The following is a 22,965-nucleotide window of genomic DNA, read 5'->3' as shown; positions in this document are numbered from 1 at the left end:
GGCCCGATCTCCATAAAAGTTTGCACGCTTCTTTAGAATAATATGGCGCATGTGCTCAGCTAATTTGGTGAAGCTCTGCTCTTTTCCCCCCATTTTTCAGTCATTTAAATGTCATTTTGCATAGGGTAATACAGAGGCCTTCTCACCTTTATGACAGTTAAAGCGCCACCAATGGCCCGACGTCCATGAAAGTTTTCAAGCTTCTTCAGGATCACGTGACGCATGCGCATGCCCGATTTTGTGAGCTTGTATGCAAATCAGACAGCAAGATGGCCGCTTTCAGCCATTTCATGTGTTTTTTCCATAGAAATACATCATTTTGACACCCTTTTAACAGTTATAGCGCCACCAAGTGGCCAGTCGCTGCGCCCTTTTTCACGTGACCACAGAATGAGCTCGTACATGCGTGTGCTGAGTTTGGTGCAAAAATCTCGTTCCGTTCACGAGTTATAGCCAATTAAGCAAAATGGGCTCCTCCCACTTCGAACATTTTGGCGGCCCTTAGGGACCGTGAAGCGAAATTTACACTTTTTTTTGATAATTATTGACAATCAGACTCCAGAGAATCTTGCCGCACTGGTTTGGTTCCGGTCGGGCCAAAAACCTAGGACTAGTTCGCGAAAGTAGGTTTTTGGAAAAACCCCAAATACCCTAAAATTTTCCCAGGGTGCCGAGCAAATCCGAGGCATGCATCTGGTCCGCCTCGAGCCAAGGATTCCAGCGATATAAGACACTTGAGCCTACGCCTCACGGTTGATGAGTTATGAGCCGTTTCGTACTTTTGCCCGCTGTAGCGCCCCCGTCAGGCCGATCGGGGCGGGCCTTGGTGACGCTGTAGGCGGTGTGAGTACTATCAGCCCCCAAAGTTTCAAGTCTCCACGACTTACGGTTTGGTCTGCCCGATCAGTTTTATGTCTGAATGTTGCATCATGGGAAAATTAACAATTACAATAGGTGTTCAGCACTGAAGTGCTTGAACCCCTAATAAGTGGCTAAAAAAGGGCCACAAAAAGGCCTCTAAAAAAAAAACTATAGGGTCTAGGCGCTTGCCGTCTGCGCTGCTGCGTTCCAAAAACTTTATCCAGCCTTCTAACATGTGCCTCGGAGAGGAAAAAGAACGTTTGTTGCCCTTTTAGCTCATTTATCATGGAAATGTGGTGCATTTTTTTTTTTACCTTTTAAACTGTGACACCCCCACTGATGGCCCGATCTCCATAAAAGTTTGCACGCTTCTTTAGAATAATATGGCGCATGTGCTCAGCTAATTTGGTGAAGCTCTGCTCTTTTCCCCCCATTTTTCAGTCATTTAAATGTCATTTTGCATAGGGTAATACAGAGGCCTTCTCACCTTTATGACAGTTAAAGCGCCACCAATGGCCCGACGTCCATGAAAGTTTTCAAGCTTCTTCAGGATCACGTGACGCATGCGCATGCCCGATTTTGTGAGCTTGTATGCAAATCAGACAGCAAGATGGCCGCTTTCAGCCATTTCATGTGTTTTTTCCATAGAAATACATCATTTTGACACCCTTTTAACAGTTATAGCGCCACCAAGTGGCCAGTCGCTGCGCCCTTTTTCACGTGACCACAGAATGAGCTCGTACATGCGTGTGCTGAGTTTGGTGCAAAAATCTCGTTCCGTTCACGAGTTATAGCCAATTAAGCAAAATGGGCTCCTCCCACTTCGAACATTTTGGCGGCCCTTAGGGACCGTGAAGCGAAATTTACACTTTTTTTTGATAATTATTGACAATCAGACTCCAGAGAATCTTGCCGCACTGGTTTGGTTCCGGTCGGGCCAAAAACCTAGGACTAGTTCGCGAAAGTAGGTTTTTGGAAAAACCCCAAATACCCTAAAATTTTCCCAGGGTGACGAGCAAATCCGAGGCATGCATCTGGTCCGCCTCGAGCCAAGGATTCCAGCGATATAAGACACTTGAGCCTACGCCTCACGGTTGATGAGTTATGAGCCGTTTCGTACTTTTGCCCACTGTAGCGCCCCCGTCAGGCCGATCGGGGCGGGCCTTGGTGACGCTGTAGGCGGTGTGAGTACTATCAGCCCCCAAAGTTTCAAGTCTCCACGACTTACGGTTTGGTCTGCCCGATCAGTTTTATGTCTGAATGTTGCATCATGGGAAAATTAACAATTACAATAGGTGTTCAGCACTGAAGTGCTTGAACCCCTAATAAGTGGCTAAAAAAGGGCCACAAAAAGGCCTCTAAAAAAAAAACTATAGGGTCTAGGCGCTTGCCGTCTGCGCTGCTGCGTTCCAAAAACTTTATCCAGCCTTCTAACATGTGCCTCGGAGAGGAAAAAGAACGTTTGTTGCCCTTTTAGCTCATTTATCATGGAAATGTGGTGCATTTTTTTTTTTACCTTTTAAACTGTGACACCCCCACTGATGGCCCGATCTCCATAAAAGTTTGCACGCTTCTTTAGAATAATATGGCGCATGTGCTCAGCTAATTTGGTGAAGCTCTGCTCTTTTCCCCCCATTTTTCAGTCATTTAAATGTCATTTTGCATAGGGTAATACAGAGGCCTTCTCACCTTTATGACAGTTAAAGCGCCACCAATGGCCCGACGTCCATGAAAGTTTTCAAGCTTCTTCAGGATCACGTGACGCATGCGCATGCCCGATTTTGTGAGCTTGTATGCAAATCAGACAGCAAGATGGCCGCTTTCAGCCATTTCATGTGTTTTTTCCATAGAAATACATCATTTTGACACCCTTTTAACAGTTATAGCGCCACCAAGTGGCCAGTCGCTGCGCCCTTTTTCACGTGACCACAGAATGAGCTCGTACATGCGTGTGCTGAGTTTGGTGCAAAAATCTCGTTCCGTTCACGAGTTATAGCCAATTAAGCAAAATGGGCTCCTCCCACTTCGAACATTTTGGCGGCCCTTAGGGACCGTGAAGCGAAATTTACACTTTTTTTTGATAATTATTGACAATCAGACTCCAGAGAATCTTGCCGCACTGGTTTGGTTCCGGTCGGGCCAAAAACCTAGGACTAGTTCGCGAAAGTAGGTTTTTGGAAAAACCCCAAATACCCTAAAATTTTCCCAGGGTGCCGAGCAAATCCGAGGCATGCATCTGGTCCGCCTCGAGCCAAGGATTCCAGCGATATAAGACACTTGAGCCTACGCCTCACGGTTGATGAGTTATGAGCCGTTTCGTACTTTTGCCCGCTGTAGCGCCCCCGTCAGGCCGATCGGGGCGGGCCTTGGTGACGCTGTAGGCGGTGTGAGTACTATCAGCCCCCAAAGTTTCAAGTCTCCACGACTTACGGTTTGGTCTGCCCGATCAGTTTTATGTCTGAATGTTGCATCATGGGAAAATTAACAATTACAATAGGTGTTCAGCACTGAAGTGCTTGAACCCCTAATAAGTGGCTAAAAAAGGGCCACAAAAAGGCCTCTAAAAAAAAAACTATAGGGTCTAGGCGCTTGCCGTCTGCGCTGCTGCGTTCCAAAAACTTTATCCAGCCTTCTAACATGTGCCTCGGAGAGGAAAAAGAACGTTTGTTGCCCTTTTAGCTCATTTATCATGGAAATGTGGTGCATTTTTTTTTTTACCTTTTAAACTGTGACACCCCCACTGATGGCCCGATCTCCATAAAAGTTTGCACGCTTCTTTAGAATAATATGGCGCATGTGCTCAGCTAATTTGGTGAAGCTCTGCTCTTTTCCCCCCATTTTTCAGTCATTTAAATGTCATTTTGCATAGGGTAATACAGAGGCCTTCTCACCTTTATGACAGTTAAAGCGCCACCAATGGCCCGACGTCCATGAAAGTTTTCAAGCTTCTTCAGGATCACGTGACGCATGCGCATGCCCGATTTTGTGAGCTTGTATGCAAATCAGACAGCAAGATGGCCGCTTTCAGCCATTTCATGTGTTTTTTCCATAGAAATACATCATTTTGACACCCTTTTAACAGTTATAGCGCCACCAAGTGGCCAGTCGCTGCGCCCTTTTTCACGTGACCACAGAATGAGCTCGTACATGCGTGTGCTGAGTTTGGTGCAAAAATCTCGTTCCGTTCACGAGTTATAGCCAATTAAGCAAAATGGGCTCCTCCCACTTCGAACATTTTGGCGGCCCTTAGGGACCGTGAAGCGAAATTTACACTTTTTTTTGATAATTATTGACAATCAGACTCCAGAGAATCTTGCCGCACTGGTTTGGTTCCGGTCGGGCCAAAAACCTAGGACTAGTTCGCGAAAGTAGGTTTTTGGAAAAACCCCAAATACCCTAAAATTTTCCCAGGGTGCCGAGCAAATCCGAGGCATGCATCTGGTCCGCCTCGAGCCAAGGATTCCAGCGATATAAGACACTTGAGCCTACGCCTCACGGTTGATGAGTTATGAGCCGTTTCGTACTTTTGCCCGCTGTAGCGCCCCCGTCAGGCCGATCGGGGCGGGCCTTGGTGACGCTGTAGGCGGTGTGAGTACTATCAGCCCCCAAAGTTTCAAGTCTCCACGACTTACGGTTTGGTCTGCCCGATCAGTTTTATGTCTGAATGTTGCATCATGGGAAAATTAACAATTACAATAGGTGTTCAGCACTGAAGTGCTTGAACCCCTAATAAGTGGCTAAAAAAGGGCCACAAAAAGGCCTCTAAAAAAAAAACTATAGGGTCTAGGCGCTTGCCGTCTGCGCTGCTGCGTTCCAAAAACTTTATCCAGCCTTCTAACATGTGCCTCGGAGAGGAAAAAGAACGTTTGTTGCCCTTTTAGCTCATTTATCATGGAAATGTGGTGCATTTTTTTTTTTACCTTTTAAACTGTGACACCCCCACTGATGGCCCGATCTCCATAAAAGTTTGCACGCTTCTTTAGAATAATATGGCGCATGTGCTCAGCTAATTTGGTGAAGCTCTGCTCTTTTCCCCCCATTTTTCAGTCATTTAAATGTCATTTTGCATAGGGTAATACAGAGGCCTTCTCACCTTTATGACAGTTAAAGCGCCACCAATGGCCCGACGTCCATGAAAGTTTTCAAGCTTCTTCAGGATCACGTGACGCATGCGCATGCCCGATTTTGTGAGCTTGTATGCAAATCAGACAGCAAGATGGCCGCTTTCAGCCATTTCATGTGTTTTTTCCATAGAAATACATCATTTTGACACCCTTTTAACAGTTATAGCGCCACCAAGTGGCCAGTCGCTGCGCCCTTTTTCACGTGACCACAGAATGAGCTCGTACATGCGTGTGCTGAGTTTGGTGCAAAAATCTCGTTCCGTTCACGAGTTATAGCCAATTAAGCAAAATGGGCTCCTCCCACTTCGAACATTTTGGCGGCCCTTAGGGACCGTGAAGCGAAATTTACACTTTTTTTTGATAATTATTGACAATCAGACTCCAGAGAATCTTGCCGCACTGGTTTGGTTCCGGTCGGGCCAAAAACCTAGGACTAGTTCGCGAAAGTAGGTTTTTGGAAAAACCCCAAATACCCTAAAATTTTCCCAGGGTGACGAGCAAATCCGAGGCATGCATCTGGTCCGCCTCGAGCCAAGGATTCCAGCGATATAAGACACTTGAGCCTACGCCTCACGGTTGATGAGTTATGAGCCGTTTCGTACTTTTGCCCACTGTAGCGCCCCCGTCAGGCCGATCGGGGCGGGCCTTGGTGACGCTGTAGGCGGTGTGAGTACTATCAGCCCCCAAAGTTTCAAGTCTCCACGACTTACGGTTTGGTCTGCCCGATCAGTTTTATGTCTGAATGTTGCATCATGGGAAAATTAACAATTACAATAGGTGTTCAGCACTGAAGTGCTTGAACCCCTAATAAGTGGCTAAAAAAGGGCCACAAAAAGGCCTCTAAAAAAAAAACTATAGGGTCTAGGCGCTTGCCGTCTGCGCTGCTGCGTTCCAAAAACTTTATCCAGCCTTCTAACATGTGCCTCGGAGAGGAAAAAGAACGTTTGTTGCCCTTTTAGCTCATTTATCATGGAAATGTGGTGCATTTTTTTTTTTACCTTTTAAACTGTGACACCCCCACTGATGGCCCGATCTCCATAAAAGTTTGCACGCTTCTTTAGAATAATATGGCGCATGTGCTCAGCTAATTTGGTGAAGCTCTGCTCTTTTCCCCCCATTTTTCAGTCATTTAAATGTCATTTTGCATAGGGTAATACAGAGGCCTTCTCACCTTTATGACAGTTAAAGCGCCACCAATGGCCCGACGTCCATGAAAGTTTTCAAGCTTCTTCAGGATCACGTGACGCATGCGCATGCCCGATTTTGTGAGCTTGTATGCAAATCAGACAGCAAGATGGCCGCTTTCAGCCATTTCATGTGTTTTTTCCATAGAAATACATCATTTTGACACCCTTTTAACAGTTATAGCGCCACCAAGTGGCCAGTCGCTGCGCCCTTTTTCACGTGACCACAGAATGAGCTCGTACATGCGTGTGCTGAGTTTGGTGCAAAAATCTCGTTCCGTTCACGAGTTATAGCCAATTAAGCAAAATGGGCTCCTCCCACTTCGAACATTTTGGCGGCCCTTAGGGACCGTGAAGCGAAATTTACACTTTTTTTTGATAATTATTGACAATCAGACTCCAGAGAATCTTGCCGCACTGGTTTGGTTCCGGTCGGGCCAAAAACCTAGGACTAGTTCGCGAAAGTAGGTTTTTGGAAAAACCCCAAATACCCTAAAATTTTCCCAGGGTGCCGAGCAAATCCGAGGCATGCATCTGGTCCGCCTCGAGCCAAGGATTCCAGCGATATAAGACACTTGAGCCTACGCCTCACGGTTGATGAGTTATGAGCCGTTTCGTACTTTTGCCCGCTGTAGCGCCCCCGTCAGGCCGATCGGGGCGGGCCTTGGTGACGCTGTAGGCGGTGTGAGTACTATCAGCCCCCAAAGTTTCAAGTCTCCACGACTTACGGTTTGGTCTGCCCGATCAGTTTTATGTCTGAATGTTGCATCATGGGAAAATTAACAATTACAATAGGTGTTCAGCACTGAAGTGCTTGAACCCCTAATAAGTGGCTAAAAAAGGGCCACAAAAAGGCCTCTAAAAAAAAAACTATAGGGTCTAGGCGCTTGCCGTCTGCGCTGCTGCGTTCCAAAAACTTTATCCAGCCTTCTAACATGTGCCTCGGAGAGGAAAAAGAACGTTTGTTGCCCTTTTAGCTCATTTATCATGGAAATGTGGTGCATTTTTTTTTTTACCTTTTAAACTGTGACACCCCCACTGATGGCCCGATCTCCATAAAAGTTTGCACGCTTCTTTAGAATAATATGGCGCATGTGCTCAGCTAATTTGGTGAAGCTCTGCTCTTTTCCCCCCATTTTTCAGTCATTTAAATGTCATTTTGCATAGGGTAATACAGAGGCCTTCTCACCTTTATGACAGTTAAAGCGCCACCAATGGCCCGACGTCCATGAAAGTTTTCAAGCTTCTTCAGGATCACGTGACGCATGCGCATGCCCGATTTTGTGAGCTTGTATGCAAATCAGACAGCAAGATGGCCGCTTTCAGCCATTTCATGTGTTTTTTCCATAGAAATACATCATTTTGACACCCTTTTAACAGTTATAGCGCCACCAAGTGGCCAGTCGCTGCGCCCTTTTTCACGTGACCACAGAATGAGCTCGTACATGCGTGTGCTGAGTTTGGTGCAAAAATCTCGTTCCGTTCACGAGTTATAGCCAATTAAGCAAAATGGGCTCCTCCCACTTCGAACATTTTGGCGGCCCTTAGGGACCGTGAAGCGAAATTTACACTTTTTTTTGATAATTATTGACAATCAGACTCCAGAGAATCTTGCCGCACTGGTTTGGTTCCGGTCGGGCCAAAAACCTAGGACTAGTTCGCGAAAGTAGGTTTTTGGAAAAACCCCAAATACCCTAAAATTTTCCCAGGGTGACGAGCAAATCCGAGGCATGCATCTGGTCCGCCTCGAGCCAAGGATTCCAGCGATATAAGACACTTGAGCCTACGCCTCACGGTTGATGAGTTATGAGCCGTTTCGTACTTTTGCCCGCTGTAGCGCCCCCGTCAGGCCGATCGGGGCGGGCCTTGGTGACGCTGTAGGCGGTGTGAGTACTATCAGCCCCCAAAGTTTCAAGTCTCCACGACTTACGGTTTGGTCTGCCCGATCAGTTTTATGTCTGAATGTTGCATCATGGGAAAATTAACAATTACAATAGGTGTTCAGCACTGAAGTGCTTGAACCCCTAATAAGTGGCTAAAAAAGGGCCACAAAAAGGCCTCTAAAAAAAAAACTATAGGGTCTAGGCGCTTGCCGTCTGCGCTGCTGCGTTCCAAAAACTTTATCCAGCCTTCTAACATGTGCCTCGGAGAGGAAAAAGAACGTTTGTTGCCCTTTTAGCTCATTTATCATGGAAATGTGGTGCATTTTTTTTTTTACCTTTTAAACTGTGACACCCCCACTGATGGCCCGATCTCCATAAAAGTTTGCACGCTTCTTTAGAATAATATGGCGCATGTGCTCAGCTAATTTGGTGAAGCTCTGCTCTTTTCCCCCCATTTTTCAGTCATTTAAATGTCATTTTGCATAGGGTAATACAGAGGCCTTCTCACCTTTATGACAGTTAAAGCGCCACCAATGGCCCGACGTCCATGAAAGTTTTCAAGCTTCTTCAGGATCACGTGACGCATGCGCATGCCCGATTTTGTGAGCTTGTATGCAAATCAGACAGCAAGATGGCCGCTTTCAGCCATTTCATGTGTTTTTTCCATAGAAATACATCATTTTGACACCCTTTTAACAGTTATAGCGCCACCAAGTGGCCAGTCGCTGCGCCCTTTTTCACGTGACCACAGAATGAGCTCGTACATGCGTGTGCTGAGTTTGGTGCAAAAATCTCGTTCCGTTCACGAGTTATAGCCAATTAAGCAAAATGGGCTCCTCCCACTTCGAACATTTTGGCGGCCCTTAGGGACCGTGAAGCGAAATTTACACTTTTTTTTGATAATTATTGACAATCAGACTCCAGAGAATCTTGCCGCACTGGTTTGGTTCCGGTCGGGCCAAAAACCTAGGACTAGTTCGTGAAAGTAGGTTTTTGGAAAAACCCCAAATACCCTAAAATTTTCCCAGGGTGACGAGCAAATCCGAGGCATGCATCTGGTCCGCCTCGAGCCAAGGATTCCAGCGATATAAGACACTTGAGCCTACGCCTCACGGTTGATGAGTTATGAGCCGTTTCGTACTTTTGCCCGCTGTAGCGCCCCCGTCAGGCCGATCGGGGCGGGCCTTGGTGACGCTGTAGGCGGTGTGAGTACTATCAGCCCCCAAAGTTTCAAGTCTCCACGACTTACGGTTTGGTCTGCCCGATCAGTTTTATGTCTGAATGTTGCATCATGGGAAAATTAACAATTACAATAGGTGTTCAGCACTGAAGTGCTTGAACCCCTAATAAGTGGCTAAAAAAGGGCCACAAAAAGGCCTCTAAAAAAAAAACTATAGGGTCTAGGCGCTTGCCGTCTGCGCTGCTGCGTTCCAAAAACTTTATCCAGCCTTCTAACATGTGCCTCGGAGAGGAAAAAGAACGTTTGTTGCCCTTTTAGCTCATTTATCATGGAAATGTGGTGCATTTTTTTTTTTACCTTTTAAACTGTGACACCCCCACTGATGGCCCGATCTCCATAAAAGTTTGCACGCTTCTTTAGAATAATATGGCGCATGTGCTCAGCTAATTTGGTGAAGCTCTGCTCTTTTCCCCCCATTTTTCAGTCATTTAAATGTCATTTTGCATAGGGTAATACAGAGGCCTTCTCACCTTTATGACAGTTAAAGCGCCACCAATGGCCCGACGTCCATGAAAGTTTTCAAGCTTCTTCAGGATCACGTGACGCATGCGCATGCCCGATTTTGTGAGCTTGTATGCAAATCAGACAGCAAGATGGCCGCTTTCAGCCATTTCATGTGTTTTTTCCATAGAAATACATCATTTTGACACCCTTTTAACAGTTATAGCGCCACCAAGTGGCCAGTCGCTGCGCCCTTTTTCACGTGACCACAGAATGAGCTCGTACATGCGTGTGCTGAGTTTGGTGCAAAAATCTCGTTCCGTTCACGAGTTATAGCCAATTAAGCAAAATGGGCTCCTCCCACTTCGAACATTTTGGCGGCCCTTAGGGACCGTGAAGCGAAATTTACACTTTTTTTTGATAATTATTGACAATCAGACTCCAGAGAATCTTGCCGCACTGGTTTGGTTCCGGTCGGGCCAAAAACCTAGGACTAGTTCGCGAAAGTAGGTTTTTGGAAAAACCCCAAATACCCTAAAATTTTCCCAGGGTGACGAGCAAATCCGAGGCATGCATCTGGTCCGCCTCGAGCCAAGGATTCCAGCGATATAAGACACTTGAGCCTACGCCTCACGGTTGATGAGTTATGAGCCGTTTCGTACTTTTGCCCGCTGTAGCGCCCCCGTCAGGCCGATCGGGGCGGGCCTTGGTGACGCTGTAGGCGGTGTGAGTACTATCAGCCCCCAAAGTTTCAAGTCTCCACGACTTACGGTTTGGTCTGCCCGATCAGTTTTATGTCTGAATGTTGCATCATGGGAAAATTAACAATTACAATAGGTGTTCAGCACTGAAGTGCTTGAACCCCTAATAAGTGGCTAAAAAAGGGCCACAAAAAGGCCTCTAAAAAAAAAACTATAGGGTCTAGGCGCTTGCCGTCTGCGCTGCTGCGTTCCAAAAACTTTATCCAGCCTTCTAACATGTGCCTCGGAGAGGAAAAAGAACGTTTGTTGCCCTTTTAGCTCATTTATCATGGAAATGTGGTGCATTTTTTTTTTTACCTTTTAAACTGTGACACCCCCACTGATGGCCCGATCTCCATAAAAGTTTGCACGCTTCTTTAGAATAATATGGCGCATGTGCTCAGCTAATTTGGTGAAGCTCTGCTCTTTTCCCCCCATTTTTCAGTCATTTAAATGTCATTTTGCATAGGGTAATACAGAGGCCTTCTCACCTTTATGACAGTTAAAGCGCCACCAATGGCCCGACGTCCATGAAAGTTTTCAAGCTTCTTCAGGATCACGTGACGCATGCGCATGCCCGATTTTGTGAGCTTGTATGCAAATCAGACAGCAAGATGGCCGCTTTCAGCCATTTCATGTGTTTTTTCCATAGAAATACATCATTTTGACACCCTTTTAACAGTTATAGCGCCACCAAGTGGCCAGTCGCTGCGCCCTTTTTCACGTGACCACAGAATGAGCTCGTACATGCGTGTGCTGAGTTTGGTGCAAAAATCTCGTTCCGTTCACGAGTTATAGCCAATTAAGCAAAATGGGCTCCTCCCACTTCGAACATTTTGGCGGCCCTTAGGGACCGTGAAGCGAAATTTACACTTTTTTTTGATAATTATTGACAATCAGACTCCAGAGAATCTTGCCGCACTGGTTTGGTTCCGGTCGGGCCAAAAACCTAGGACTAGTTCGCGAAAGTAGGTTTTTGGAAAAACCCCAAATACCCTAAAATTTTCCCAGGGTGACGAGCAAATCCGAGGCATGCATCTGGTCCGCCTCGAGCCAAGGATTCCAGCGATATAAGACACTTGAGCCTACGCCTCACGGTTGATGAGTTATGAGCCGTTTCGTACTTTTGCCCACTGTAGCGCCCCCGTCAGGCCGATCGGGGCGGGCCTTGGTGACGCTGTAGGCGGTGTGAGTACTATCAGCCCCCAAAGTTTCAAGTCTCCACGACTTACGGTTTGGTCTGCCCGATCAGTTTTATGTCTGAATGTTGCATCATGGGAAAATTAACAATTACAATAGGTGTTCAGCACTGAAGTGCTTGAACCCCTAATAAGTGGCTAAAAAAGGGCCACAAAAAGGCCTCTAAAAAAAAAACTATAGGGTCTAGGCGCTTGCCGTCTGCGCTGCTGCGTTCCAAAAACTTTATCCAGCCTTCTAACATGTGCCTCGGAGAGGAAAAAGAACGTTTGTTGCCCTTTTAGCTCATTTATCATGGAAATGTGGTGCATTTTTTTTTTTACCTTTTAAACTGTGACACCCCCACTGATGGCCCGATCTCCATAAAAGTTTGCACGCTTCTTTAGAATAATATGGCGCATGTGCTCAGCTAATTTGGTGAAGCTCTGCTCTTTTCCCCCCATTTTTCAGTCATTTAAATGTCATTTTGCATAGGGTAATACAGAGGCCTTCTCACCTTTATGACAGTTAAAGCGCCACCAATGGCCCGACGTCCATGAAAGTTTTCAAGCTTCTTCAGGATCACGTGACGCATGCGCATGCCCGATTTTGTGAGCTTGTATGCAAATCAGACAGCAAGATGGCCGCTTTCAGCCATTTCATGTGTTTTTTCCATAGAAATACATCATTTTGACACCCTTTTAACAGTTATAGCGCCACCAAGTGGCCAGTCGCTGCGCCCTTTTTCACGTGACCACAGAATGAGCTCGTACATGCGTGTGCTGAGTTTGGTGCAAAAATCTCGTTCCGTTCACGAGTTATAGCCAATTAAGCAAAATGGGCTCCTCCCACTTCGAACATTTTGGCGGCCCTTAGGGACCGTGAAGCGAAATTTACACTTTTTTTTGATAATTATTGACAATCAGACTCCAGAGAATCTTGCCGCACTGGTTTGGTTCCGGTCGGGCCAAAAACCTAGGACTAGTTCGCGAAAGTAGGTTTTTGGAAAAACCCCAAATACCCTAAAATTTTCCCAGGGTGACGAGCAAATCCGAGGCATGCATCTGGTCCGCCTCGAGCCAAGGATTCCAGCGATATAAGACACTTGAGCCTACGCCTCACGGTTGATGAGTTATGAGCCGTTTCGTACTTTTGCCCGCTGTAGCGCCCCCGTCAGGCCGATCGGGGCGGGCCTTGGTGACGCTGTAGGCGGTGTGAGTACTATCAGCCCCCAAAGTTTCAAGTCTCCACGACTTACGGTTTGGTCTGCCCGATCAGTTTTATGTCTGAATGTTGCATCATGGGAAAATTAACAATTACAATAGGTTTTCAGCACTGAAGTGCTTGAACCCCTAATAAGTGGCTAAAAAAGGGCCACAAAAAGGCCTCTAAAAAAAAAACTATAGGGTCTAGGCGCTTGCCGTCTGCGCTGCTGCGTTCCAAAAACTTTATCCAGCCTTCTAACATGTGCCTCGGAGAGGAAAAAGAACGTTTGTTGCCCTTTTAGCTCATTTATCATGGAAATGTGGTGCATTTTTTTTTTTACCTTTTAAACTGTGACACCCCCACTGATGGCCCGATCTCCATAAAAGTTTGCACGCTTCTTTAGAATAATATGGCGCATGTGCTCAGCTAATTTGGTGAAGCTCTGCTCTTTTCCCCCCATTTTTCAGTCATTTAAATGTCATTTTGCATAGGGTAATACAGAGGCCTTCTCACCTTTATGACAGTTAAAGCGCCACCAATGGCCCGACGTCCATGAAAGTTTTCAAGCTTCTTCAGGATCACGTGACGCATGCGCATGCCCGATTTTGTGAGCTTGTATGCAAATCAGACAGCAAGATGGCCGCTTTCAGCCATTTCATGTGTTTTTTCCATAGAAATACATCATTTTGACACCCTTTTAACAGTTATAGCGCCACCAAGTGGCCAGTCGCTGCGCCCTTTTTCACGTGACCACAGAATGAGCTCGTACATGCGTGTGCTGAGTTTGGTGCAAAAATCTCGTTCCGTTCACGAGTTATAGCCAATTAAGCAAAATGGGCTCCTCCCACTTCGAACATTTTGGCGGCCCTTAGGGACCGTGAAGCGAAATTTACACTTTTTTTTGATAATTATTGACAATCAGACTCCAGAGAATCTTGCCGCACTGGTTTGGTTCCGGTCGGGCCAAAAACCTAGGACTAGTTCGCGAAAGTAGGTTTTTGGAAAAACCCCAAATACCCTAAAATTTTCCCAGGGTGCCGAGCAAATCCGAGGCATGCATCTGGTCCGCCTCGAGCCAAGGATTCCAGCGATATAAGACACTTGAGCCTACGCCTCACGGTTGATGAGTTATGAGCCGTTTCGTACTTTTGCCCGCTGTAGCGCCCCCGTCAGGCCGATCGGGGCGGGCCTTGGTGACGCTGTAGGCGGTGTGAGTACTATCAGCCCCCAAAGTTTCAAGTCTCCACGACTTACGGTTTGGTCTGCCCGATCAGTTTTATGTCTGAATGTTGCATCATGGGAAAATTAACAATTACAATAGGTGTTCAGCACTGAAGTGCTTGAACCCCTAATAAGTGGCTAAAAAAGGGCCACAAAAAGGCCTCTAAAAAAAAAACTATAGGGTCTAGGCGCTTGCCGTCTGCGCTGCTGCGTTCCAAAAACTTTATCCAGCCTTCTAACATGTGCCTCGGAGAGGAAAAAGAACGTTTGTTGCCCTTTTAGCTCATTTATCATGGAAATGTGGTGCATTTTTTTTTTTACCTTTTAAACTGTGACACCCCCACTGATGGCCCGATCTCCATAAAAGTTTGCACGCTTCTTTAGAATAATATGGCGCATGTGCTCAGCTAATTTGGTGAAGCTCTGCTCTTTTCCCCCCATTTTTCAGTCATTTAAATGTCATTTTGCATAGGGTAATACAGAGGCCTTCTCACCTTTATGACAGTTAAAGCGCCACCAATGGCCCGACGTCCATGAAAGTTTTCAAGCTTCTTCAGGATCACGTGACGCATGCGCATGCCCGATTTTGTGAGCTTGTATGCAAATCAGACAGCAAGATGGCCGCTTTCAGCCATTTCATGTGTTTTTTCCATAGAAATACATCATTTTGACACCCTTTTAACAGTTATAGCGCCACCAAGTGGCCAGTCGCTGCGCCCTTTTTCACGTGACCACAGAATGAGCTCGTACATGCGTGTGCTGAGTTTGGTGCAAAAATCTCGTTCCGTTCACGAGTTATAGCCAATTAAGCAAAATGGGCTCCTCCCACTTCGAACATTTTGGCGGCCCTTAGGGACCGTGAAGCGAAATTTACACTTTTTTTTGATAATTATTGACAATCAGACTCCAGAGAATCTTGCCGCACTGGTTTGGTTCCGGTCGGGCCAAAAACCTAGGACTAGTTCGCGAAAGTAGGTTTTTGGAAAAACCCCAAATACCCTAAAATTTTCCCAGGGTGACGAGCAAATCCGAGGCATGCATCTGGTCCGCCTCGAGCCAAGGATTCCAGCGATATAAGACACTTGAGCCTACGCCTCACGGTTGATGAGTTATGAGCCGTTTCGTACTTTTGCCCGCTGTAGCGCCCCCGTCAGGCCGATCGGGGCGGGCCTTGGTGACGCTGTAGGCGGTGTGAGTACTATCAGCCCCCAAAGTTTCAAGTCTCCACGACTTACGGTTTGGTCTGCCCGATCAGTTTTATGTCTGAATGTTGCATCATGGGAAAATTAACAATTACAATAGGTGTTCAGCACTGAAGTGCTTGAACCCCTAATAAGTGGCTAAAAAAGGGCCACAAAAAGGCCTCTAAAAAAAAAACTATAGGGTCTAGGCGCTTGCCGTCTGCGCTGCTGCGTTCCAAAAACTTTATCCAGCCTTCTAACATGTGCCTCGGAGAGGAAAAAGAACGTTTGTTGCCCTTTTAGCTCATTTATCATGGAAATGTGGTGCATTTTTTTTTTTACCTTTTAAACTGTGACACCCCCACTGATGGCCCGATCTCCATAAAAGTTTGCACGCTTCTTTAGAATAATATGGCGCATGTGCTCAGCTAATTTGGTGAAGCTCTGCTCTTTTCCCCCCATTTTTCAGTCATTTAAATGTCATTTTGCATAGGGTAATACAGAGGCCTTCTCACCTTTATGACAGTTAAAGCGCCACCAATGGCCCGACGTCCATGAAAGTTTTCAAGCTTCTTCAGGATCACGTGACGCATGCGCATGCCCGATTTTGTGAGCTTGTATGCAAATCAGACAGCAAGATGGCCGCTTTCAGCCATTTCATGTGTTTTTTCCATAGAAATACATCATTTTGACACCCTTTTAACAGTTATAGCGCCACCAAGTGGCCAGTCGCTGCGCCCTTTTTCACGTGACCACAGAATGAGCTCGTACATGCGTGTGCTGAGTTTGGTGCAAAAATCTCGTTCCGTTCACGAGTTATAGCCAATTAAGCAAAATGGGCTCCTCCCACTTCGAACATTTTGGCGGCCCTTAGGGACCGTGAAGCGAAATTTACACTTTTTTTTGATAATTATTGACAATCAGACTCCAGAGAATCTTGCCGCACTGGTTTGGTTCCGGTCGGGCCAAAAACCTAGGACTAGTTCGCGAAAGTAGGTTTTTGGAAAAACCCCAAATACCCTAAAATTTTCCCAGGGTGCCGAGCAAATCCGAGGCATGCATCTGGTCCGCCTCGAGCCAAGGATTCCAGCGATATAAGACACTTGAGCCTACGCCTCACGGTTGATGAGTTATGAGCCGTTTCGTACTTTTGCCCGCTGTAGCGCCCCCGTCAGGCCGATCGGGGCGGGCCTTGGTGACGCTGTAGGCGGTGTGAGTACTATCAGCCCCCAAAGTTTCAAGTCTCCACGACTTACGGTTTGGTCTGCCCGATCAGTTTTATGTCTGAATGTTGCATCATGGGAAAATTAACAATTACAATAGGTGTTCAGCACTGAAGTGCTTGAACCCCTAATAAGTGGCTAAAAAAGGGCCACAAAAAGGCCTCTAAAAAAAAAACTATAGGGTCTAGGCGCTTGCCGTCTGCGCTGCTGCGTTCCAAAAACTTTATCCAGCCTTCTAACATGTGCCTCGGAGAGGAAAAAGAACGTTTGTTGCCCTTTTAGCTCATTTATCATGGAAATGTGGTGCATTTTTTTTTTTACCTTTTAAACTGTGACACCCCCACTGATGGCCCGATCTCCATAAAAGTTTGCACGCTTCTTTAGAATAATATGGCGCATGTGCTCAGCTAATTTGGTGAAGCTCTGCTCTTTTCCCCCCATTTTTCAGTCATTTAAATGTCATTTTGCATAGGGTAATACAGAGGCCTTCTCACCTTTATGACAGTTAAAGCGCCACCAATGGCCCGACGTCCATGAAAGTTTTCAAGCTTCTTCAGGATCACGTGACGCATGCGCATGCCCGATTTTGTGAGCTTGTATGCAAATCAGACAGCAAGATGGCCGCTTTCAGCCATTTCATGTGTTTTTTCCATAGAAATACATCATTTTGACACCCTTTTAACAGTTATAGCGCCACCAAGTGGCCAGTCGCTGCGCCCTTTTTCACGTGACCACAGAATGAGCTCGTACATGCGTGTGCTGAGTTTGGTGCAAAAATCTCGTTCCGTTCACGAGTTATAGCCAATTAAGCAAAATGGGCTCCTCCCACTTCGAACATTTTGGCGGCCCTTAGGGACCGTGAAGCGAAATTTACACTTTTTTTTGATAATTATTGACAATCAGACTCCAGAGAATCTTGCCGCACTGGTTTGGTTCCGGTCGGGCCAAAAACCTAGGACTAGTTCGCGAAAGTAGGTTTTTGGAAAAACCCCAAATACCCTAAAATTTTCCCAGGGTGCCGAGCAAATCCGAGGCATGCATCTGGTCCGCCTCGAGCCAAGGATTCCAGCGATATAAGACACTTGAGCCTACGCCTCACGGTTGATGAGTTATGAGCCGTTTCGTACTTTTGCCCGCTGTAGCGCCCCCGTCAGGCCGATCGGGGCGGGCCTTGGTGACGCTGTAGGCGGTGTGAGTACTATCAGCCCCCAAAGTTTCAAGTCTCCACGACTTACGGTTTGGTCTGCCCGATCAGTTTTATGTCTGAATGTTGCATCATGGGAAAATTAACAATTACAATAGGTGTTCAGCACTGAAGTGCTTGAACCCCTAATAAGTGGCTAAAAAAGGGCCACAAAAAGGCCTCTAAAAAAAAAACTATAGGGTCTAGGCGCTTGCCGTCTGCGCTGCTGCGTTCCAAAAACTTTATCCAGCCTTCTAACATGTGCCTCGGAGAGGAAAAAGAACGTTTGTTGCCCTTTTAGCTCATTTATCATGGAAATGTGGTGCATTTTTTTTTTTACCTTTTAAACTGTGACACCCCCACTGATGGCCCGATCTCCATAAAAGTTTGCACGCTTCTTTAGAATAATATGGCGCATGTGCTCAGCTAATTTGGTGAAGCTCTGCTCTTTTCCCCCCATTTTTCAGTCATTTAAATGTCATTTTGCATAGGGTAATACAGAGGCCTTCTCACCTTTATGACAGTTAAAGCGCCACCAATGGCCCGACGTCCATGAAAGTTTTCAAGCTTCTTCAGGATCACGTGACGCATGCGCATGCCCGATTTTGTGAGCTTGTATGCAAATCAGACAGCAAGATGGCCGCTTTCAGCCATTTCATGTGTTTTTTCCATAGAAATACATCATTTTGACACCCTTTTAACAGTTATAGCGCCACCAAGTGGCCAGTCGCTGCGCCCTTTTTCACGTGACCACAGAATGAGCTCGTACATGCGTGTGCTGAGTTTGGTGCAAAAATCTCGTTCCGTTCACGAGTTATAGCCAATTAAGCAAAATGGGCTCCTCCCACTTCGAACATTTTGGCGGCCCTTAGGGACCGTGAAGCGAAATTTACACTTTTTTTTGATAATTATTGACAATCAGACTCCAGAGAATCTTGCCGCACTGGTTTGGTTCCGGTCGGGCCAAAAACCTAGGACTAGTTCGCGAAAGTAGGTTTTTGGAAAAACCCCAAATACCCTAAAATTTTCCCAGGGTGACGAGCAAATCCGAGGCATGCATCTGGTCCGCCTCGAGCCAAGGATTCCAGCGATATAAGACACTTGAGCCTACGCCTCACGGTTGATGAGTTATGAGCCGTTTCGTACTTTTGCCCACTGTAGCGCCCCCGTCAGGCCGATCGGGGCGGGCCTTGGTGACGCTGTAGGCGGTGTGAGTACTATCAGCCCCCAAAGTTTCAAGTCTCCACGACTTACGGTTTGGTCTGCCCGATCAGTTTTATGTCTGAATGTTGCATCATGGGAAAATTAACAATTACAATAGGTGTTCAGCACTGAAGTGCTTGAACCCCTAATAAGTGGCTAAAAAAGGGCCACAAAAAGGCCTCTAAAAAAAAAACTATAGGGTCTAGGCGCTTGCCGTCTGCGCTGCTGCGTTCCAAAAACTTTATCCAGCCTTCTAACATGTGCCTCGGAGAGGAAAAAGAACGTTTGTTGCCCTTTTAGCTCATTTATCATGGAAATGTGGTGCATTTTTTTTTTTACCTTTTAAACTGTGACACCCCCACTGATGGCCCGATCTCCATAAAAGTTTGCACGCTTCTTTAGAATAATATGGCGCATGTGCTCAGCTAATTTGGTGAAGCTCTGCTCTTTTCCCCCCATTTTTCAGTCATTTAAATGTCATTTTGCATAGGGTAATACAGAGGCCTTCTCACCTTTATGACAGTTAAAGCGCCACCAATGGCCCGACGTCCATGAAAGTTTTCAAGCTTCTTCAGGATCACGTGACGCATGCGCATGCCCGATTTTGTGAGCTTGTATGCAAATCAGACAGCAAGATGGCCGCTTTCAGCCATTTCATGTGTTTTTTCCATAGAAATACATCATTTTGACACCCTTTTAACAGTTATAGCGCCACCAAGTGGCCAGTCGCTGCGCCCTTTTTCACGTGACCACAGAATGAGCTCGTACATGCGTGTGCTGAGTTTGGTGCAAAAATCTCGTTCCGTTCACGAGTTATAGCCAATTAAGCAAAATGGGCTCCTCCCACTTCGAACATTTTGGCGGCCCTTAGGGACCGTGAAGCGAAATTTACACTTTTTTTTGATAATTATTGACAATCAGACTCCAGAGAATCTTGCCGCACTGGTTTGGTTCCGGTCGGGCCAAAAACCTAGGACTAGTTCGCGAAAGTAGGTTTTTGGAAAAACCCCAAATACCCTAAAATTTTCCCAGGGTGCCGAGCAAATCCGAGGCATGCATCTGGTCCGCCTCGAGCCAAGGATTCCAGCGATATAAGACACTTGAGCCTACGCCTCACGGTTGATGAGTTATGAGCCGTTTCGTACTTTTGCCCGCTGTAGCGCCCCCGTCAGGCCGATCGGGGCGGGCCTTGGTGACGCTGTAGGCGGTGTGAGTACTATCAGCCCCCAAAGTTTCAAGTCTCCACGACTTACGGTTTGGTCTGCCCGATCAGTTTTATGTCTGAATGTTGCATCATGGGAAAATTAACAATTACAATAGGTGTTCAGCACTGAAGTGCTTGAACCCCTAATAAGTGGCTAAAAAAGGGCCACAAAAAGGCCTCTAAAAAAAAAACTATAGGGTCTAGGCGCTTGCCGTCTGCGCTGCTGCGTTCCAAAAACTTTATCCAGCCTTCTAACATGTGCCTCGGAGAGGAAAAAGAACGTTTGTTGCCCTTTTAGCTCATTTATCATGGAAATGTGGTGCATTTTTTTTTTTACCTTTTAAACTGTGACACCCCCACTGATGGCCCGATCTCCATAAAAGTTTGCACGCTTCTTTAGAATAATATGGCGCATGTGCTCAGCTAATTTGGTGAAGCTCTGCTCTTTTCCCCCCATTTTTCAGTCATTTAAATGTCATTTTGCATAGGGTAATACAGAGGCCTTCTCACCTTTATGACAGTTAAAGCGCCACCAATGGCCCGACGTCCATGAAAGTTTTCAAGCTTCTTCAGGATCACGTGACGCATGCGCATGCCCGATTTTGTGAGCTTGTATGCAAATCAGACAGCAAGATGGCCGCTTTCAGCCATTTCATGTGTTTTTTCCATAGAAATACATCATTTTGACACCCTTTTAACAGTTATAGCGCCACCAAGTGGCCAGTCGCTGCGCCCTTTTTCACGTGACCACAGAATGAGCTCGTACATGCGTGTGCTGAGTTTGGTGCAAAAATCTCGTTCCGTTCACGAGTTATAGCCAATTAAGCAAAATGGGCTCCTCCCACTTCGAACATTTTGGCGGCCCTTAGGGACCGTGAAGCGAAATTTACACTTTTTTTTGATAATTATTGACAATCAGACTCCAGAGAATCTTGCCGCACTGGTTTGGTTCCGGTCGGGCCAAAAACCTAGGACTAGTTCGCGAAAGTAGGTTTTTGGAAAAACCCCAAATACCCTAAAATTTTCCCAGGGTGACGAGCAAATCCGAGGCATGCATCTGGTCCGCCTCGAGCCAAGGATTCCAGCGATATAAGACACTTGAGCCTACGCCTCACGGTTGATGAGTTATGAGCCGTTTCGTACTTTTGCCCGCTGTAGCGCCCCCGTCAGGCCGATCGGGGCGGGCCTTGGTGACGCTGTAGGCGGTGTGAGTACTATCAGCCCCCAAAGTTTCAAGTCTCCACGACTTACGGTTTGGTCTGCCCGATCAGTTTTATGTCTGAATGTTGCATCATGGGAAAATTAACAATTACAATAGGTGTTCAGCACTGAAGTGCTTGAACCCCTAATAAGTGGCTAAAAAAGGGCCACAAAAAGGCCTCTAAAAAAAAAACTATAGGGTCTAGGCGCTTGCCGTCTGCGCTGCTGCGTTCCAAAAACTTTATCCAGCCTTCTAACATGTGCCTCGGAGAGGAAAAAGAACGTTTGTTGCCCTTTTAGCTCATTTATCATGGAAATGTGGTGCATTTTTTTTTTTACCTTTTAAACTGTGACACCCCCACTGATGGCCCGATCTCCATAAAAGTTTGCACGCTTCTTTAGAATAATATGGCGCATGTGCTCAGCTAATTTGGTGAAGCTCTGCTCTTTTCCCCCCATTTTTCAGTCATTTAAATGTCATTTTGCATAGGGTAATACAGAGGCCTTCTCACCTTTATGACAGTTAAAGCGCCACCAATGGCCCGACGTCCATGAAAGTTTTCAAGCTTCTTCAGGATCACGTGACGCATGCGCATGCCCGATTTTGTGAGCTTGTATGCAAATCAGACAGCAAGATGGCCGCTTTCAGCCATTTCATGTGTTTTTTCCATAGAAATACATCATTTTGACACCCTTTTAACAGTTATAGCGCCACCAAGTGGCCAGTCGCTGCGCCCTTTTTCACGTGACCACAGAATGAGCTCGTACATGCGTGTGCTGAGTTTGGTGCAAAAATCTCGTTCCGTTCACGAGTTATAGCCAATTAAGCAAAATGGGCTCCTCCCACTTCGAACATTTTGGCGGCCCTTAGGGACCGTGAAGCGAAATTTACACTTTTTTTTGATAATTATTGACAATCAGACTCCAGAGAATCTTGCCGCACTGGTTTGGTTCCGGTCGGGCCAAAAACCTAGGACTAGTTCGCGAAAGTAGGTTTTTGGAAAAACCCCAAATACCCTAAAATTTTCCCAGGGTGACGAGCAAATCCGAGGCATGCATCTGGTCCGCCTCGAGCCAAGGATTCCAGCGATATAAGACACTTGAGCCTACGCCTCACGGTTGATGAGTTATGAGCCGTTTCGTACTTTTGCCCGCTGTAGCGCCCCCGTCAGGCCGATCGGGGCGGGCCTTGGTGACGCTGTAGGCGGTGTGAGTACTATCAGCCCCCAAAGTTTCAAGTCTCCACGACTTACGGTTTGGTCTGCCCGATCAGTTTTATGTCTGAATGTTGCATCATGGGAAAATTAACAATTACAATAGGTGTTCAGCACTGAAGTGCTTGAACCCCTAATAAGTGGCTAAAAAAGGGCCACAAAAAGGCCTCTAAAAAAAAAACTATAGGGTCTAGGCGCTTGCCGTCTGCGCTGCTGCGTTCCAAAAACTTTATCCAGCCTTCTAACATGTGCCTCGGAGAGGAAAAAGAACGTTTGTTGCCCTTTTAGCTCATTTATCATGGAAATGTGGTGCATTTTTTTTTTTACCTTTTAAACTGTGACACCCCCACTGATGGCCCGATCTCCATAAAAGTTTGCACGCTTCTTTAGAATAATATGGCGCATGTGCTCAGCTAATTTGGTGAAGCTCTGCTCTTTTCCCCCCATTTTTCAGTCATTTAAATGTCATTTTGCATAGGGT

The sequence above is a fragment of the Scardinius erythrophthalmus genome (genome assembly GCF_964197995.2).
Source record: "Scardinius erythrophthalmus genome assembly, contig: HAP1_SCAFFOLD_43, whole genome shotgun sequence".
NCBI lineage: Eukaryota > Metazoa > Chordata > Actinopteri > Cypriniformes > Leuciscidae > Scardinius > Scardinius erythrophthalmus.
The sequence above is the reverse complement of the archived record's forward strand: the minus strand, read 5'-3'. Positions refer to the sequence as shown.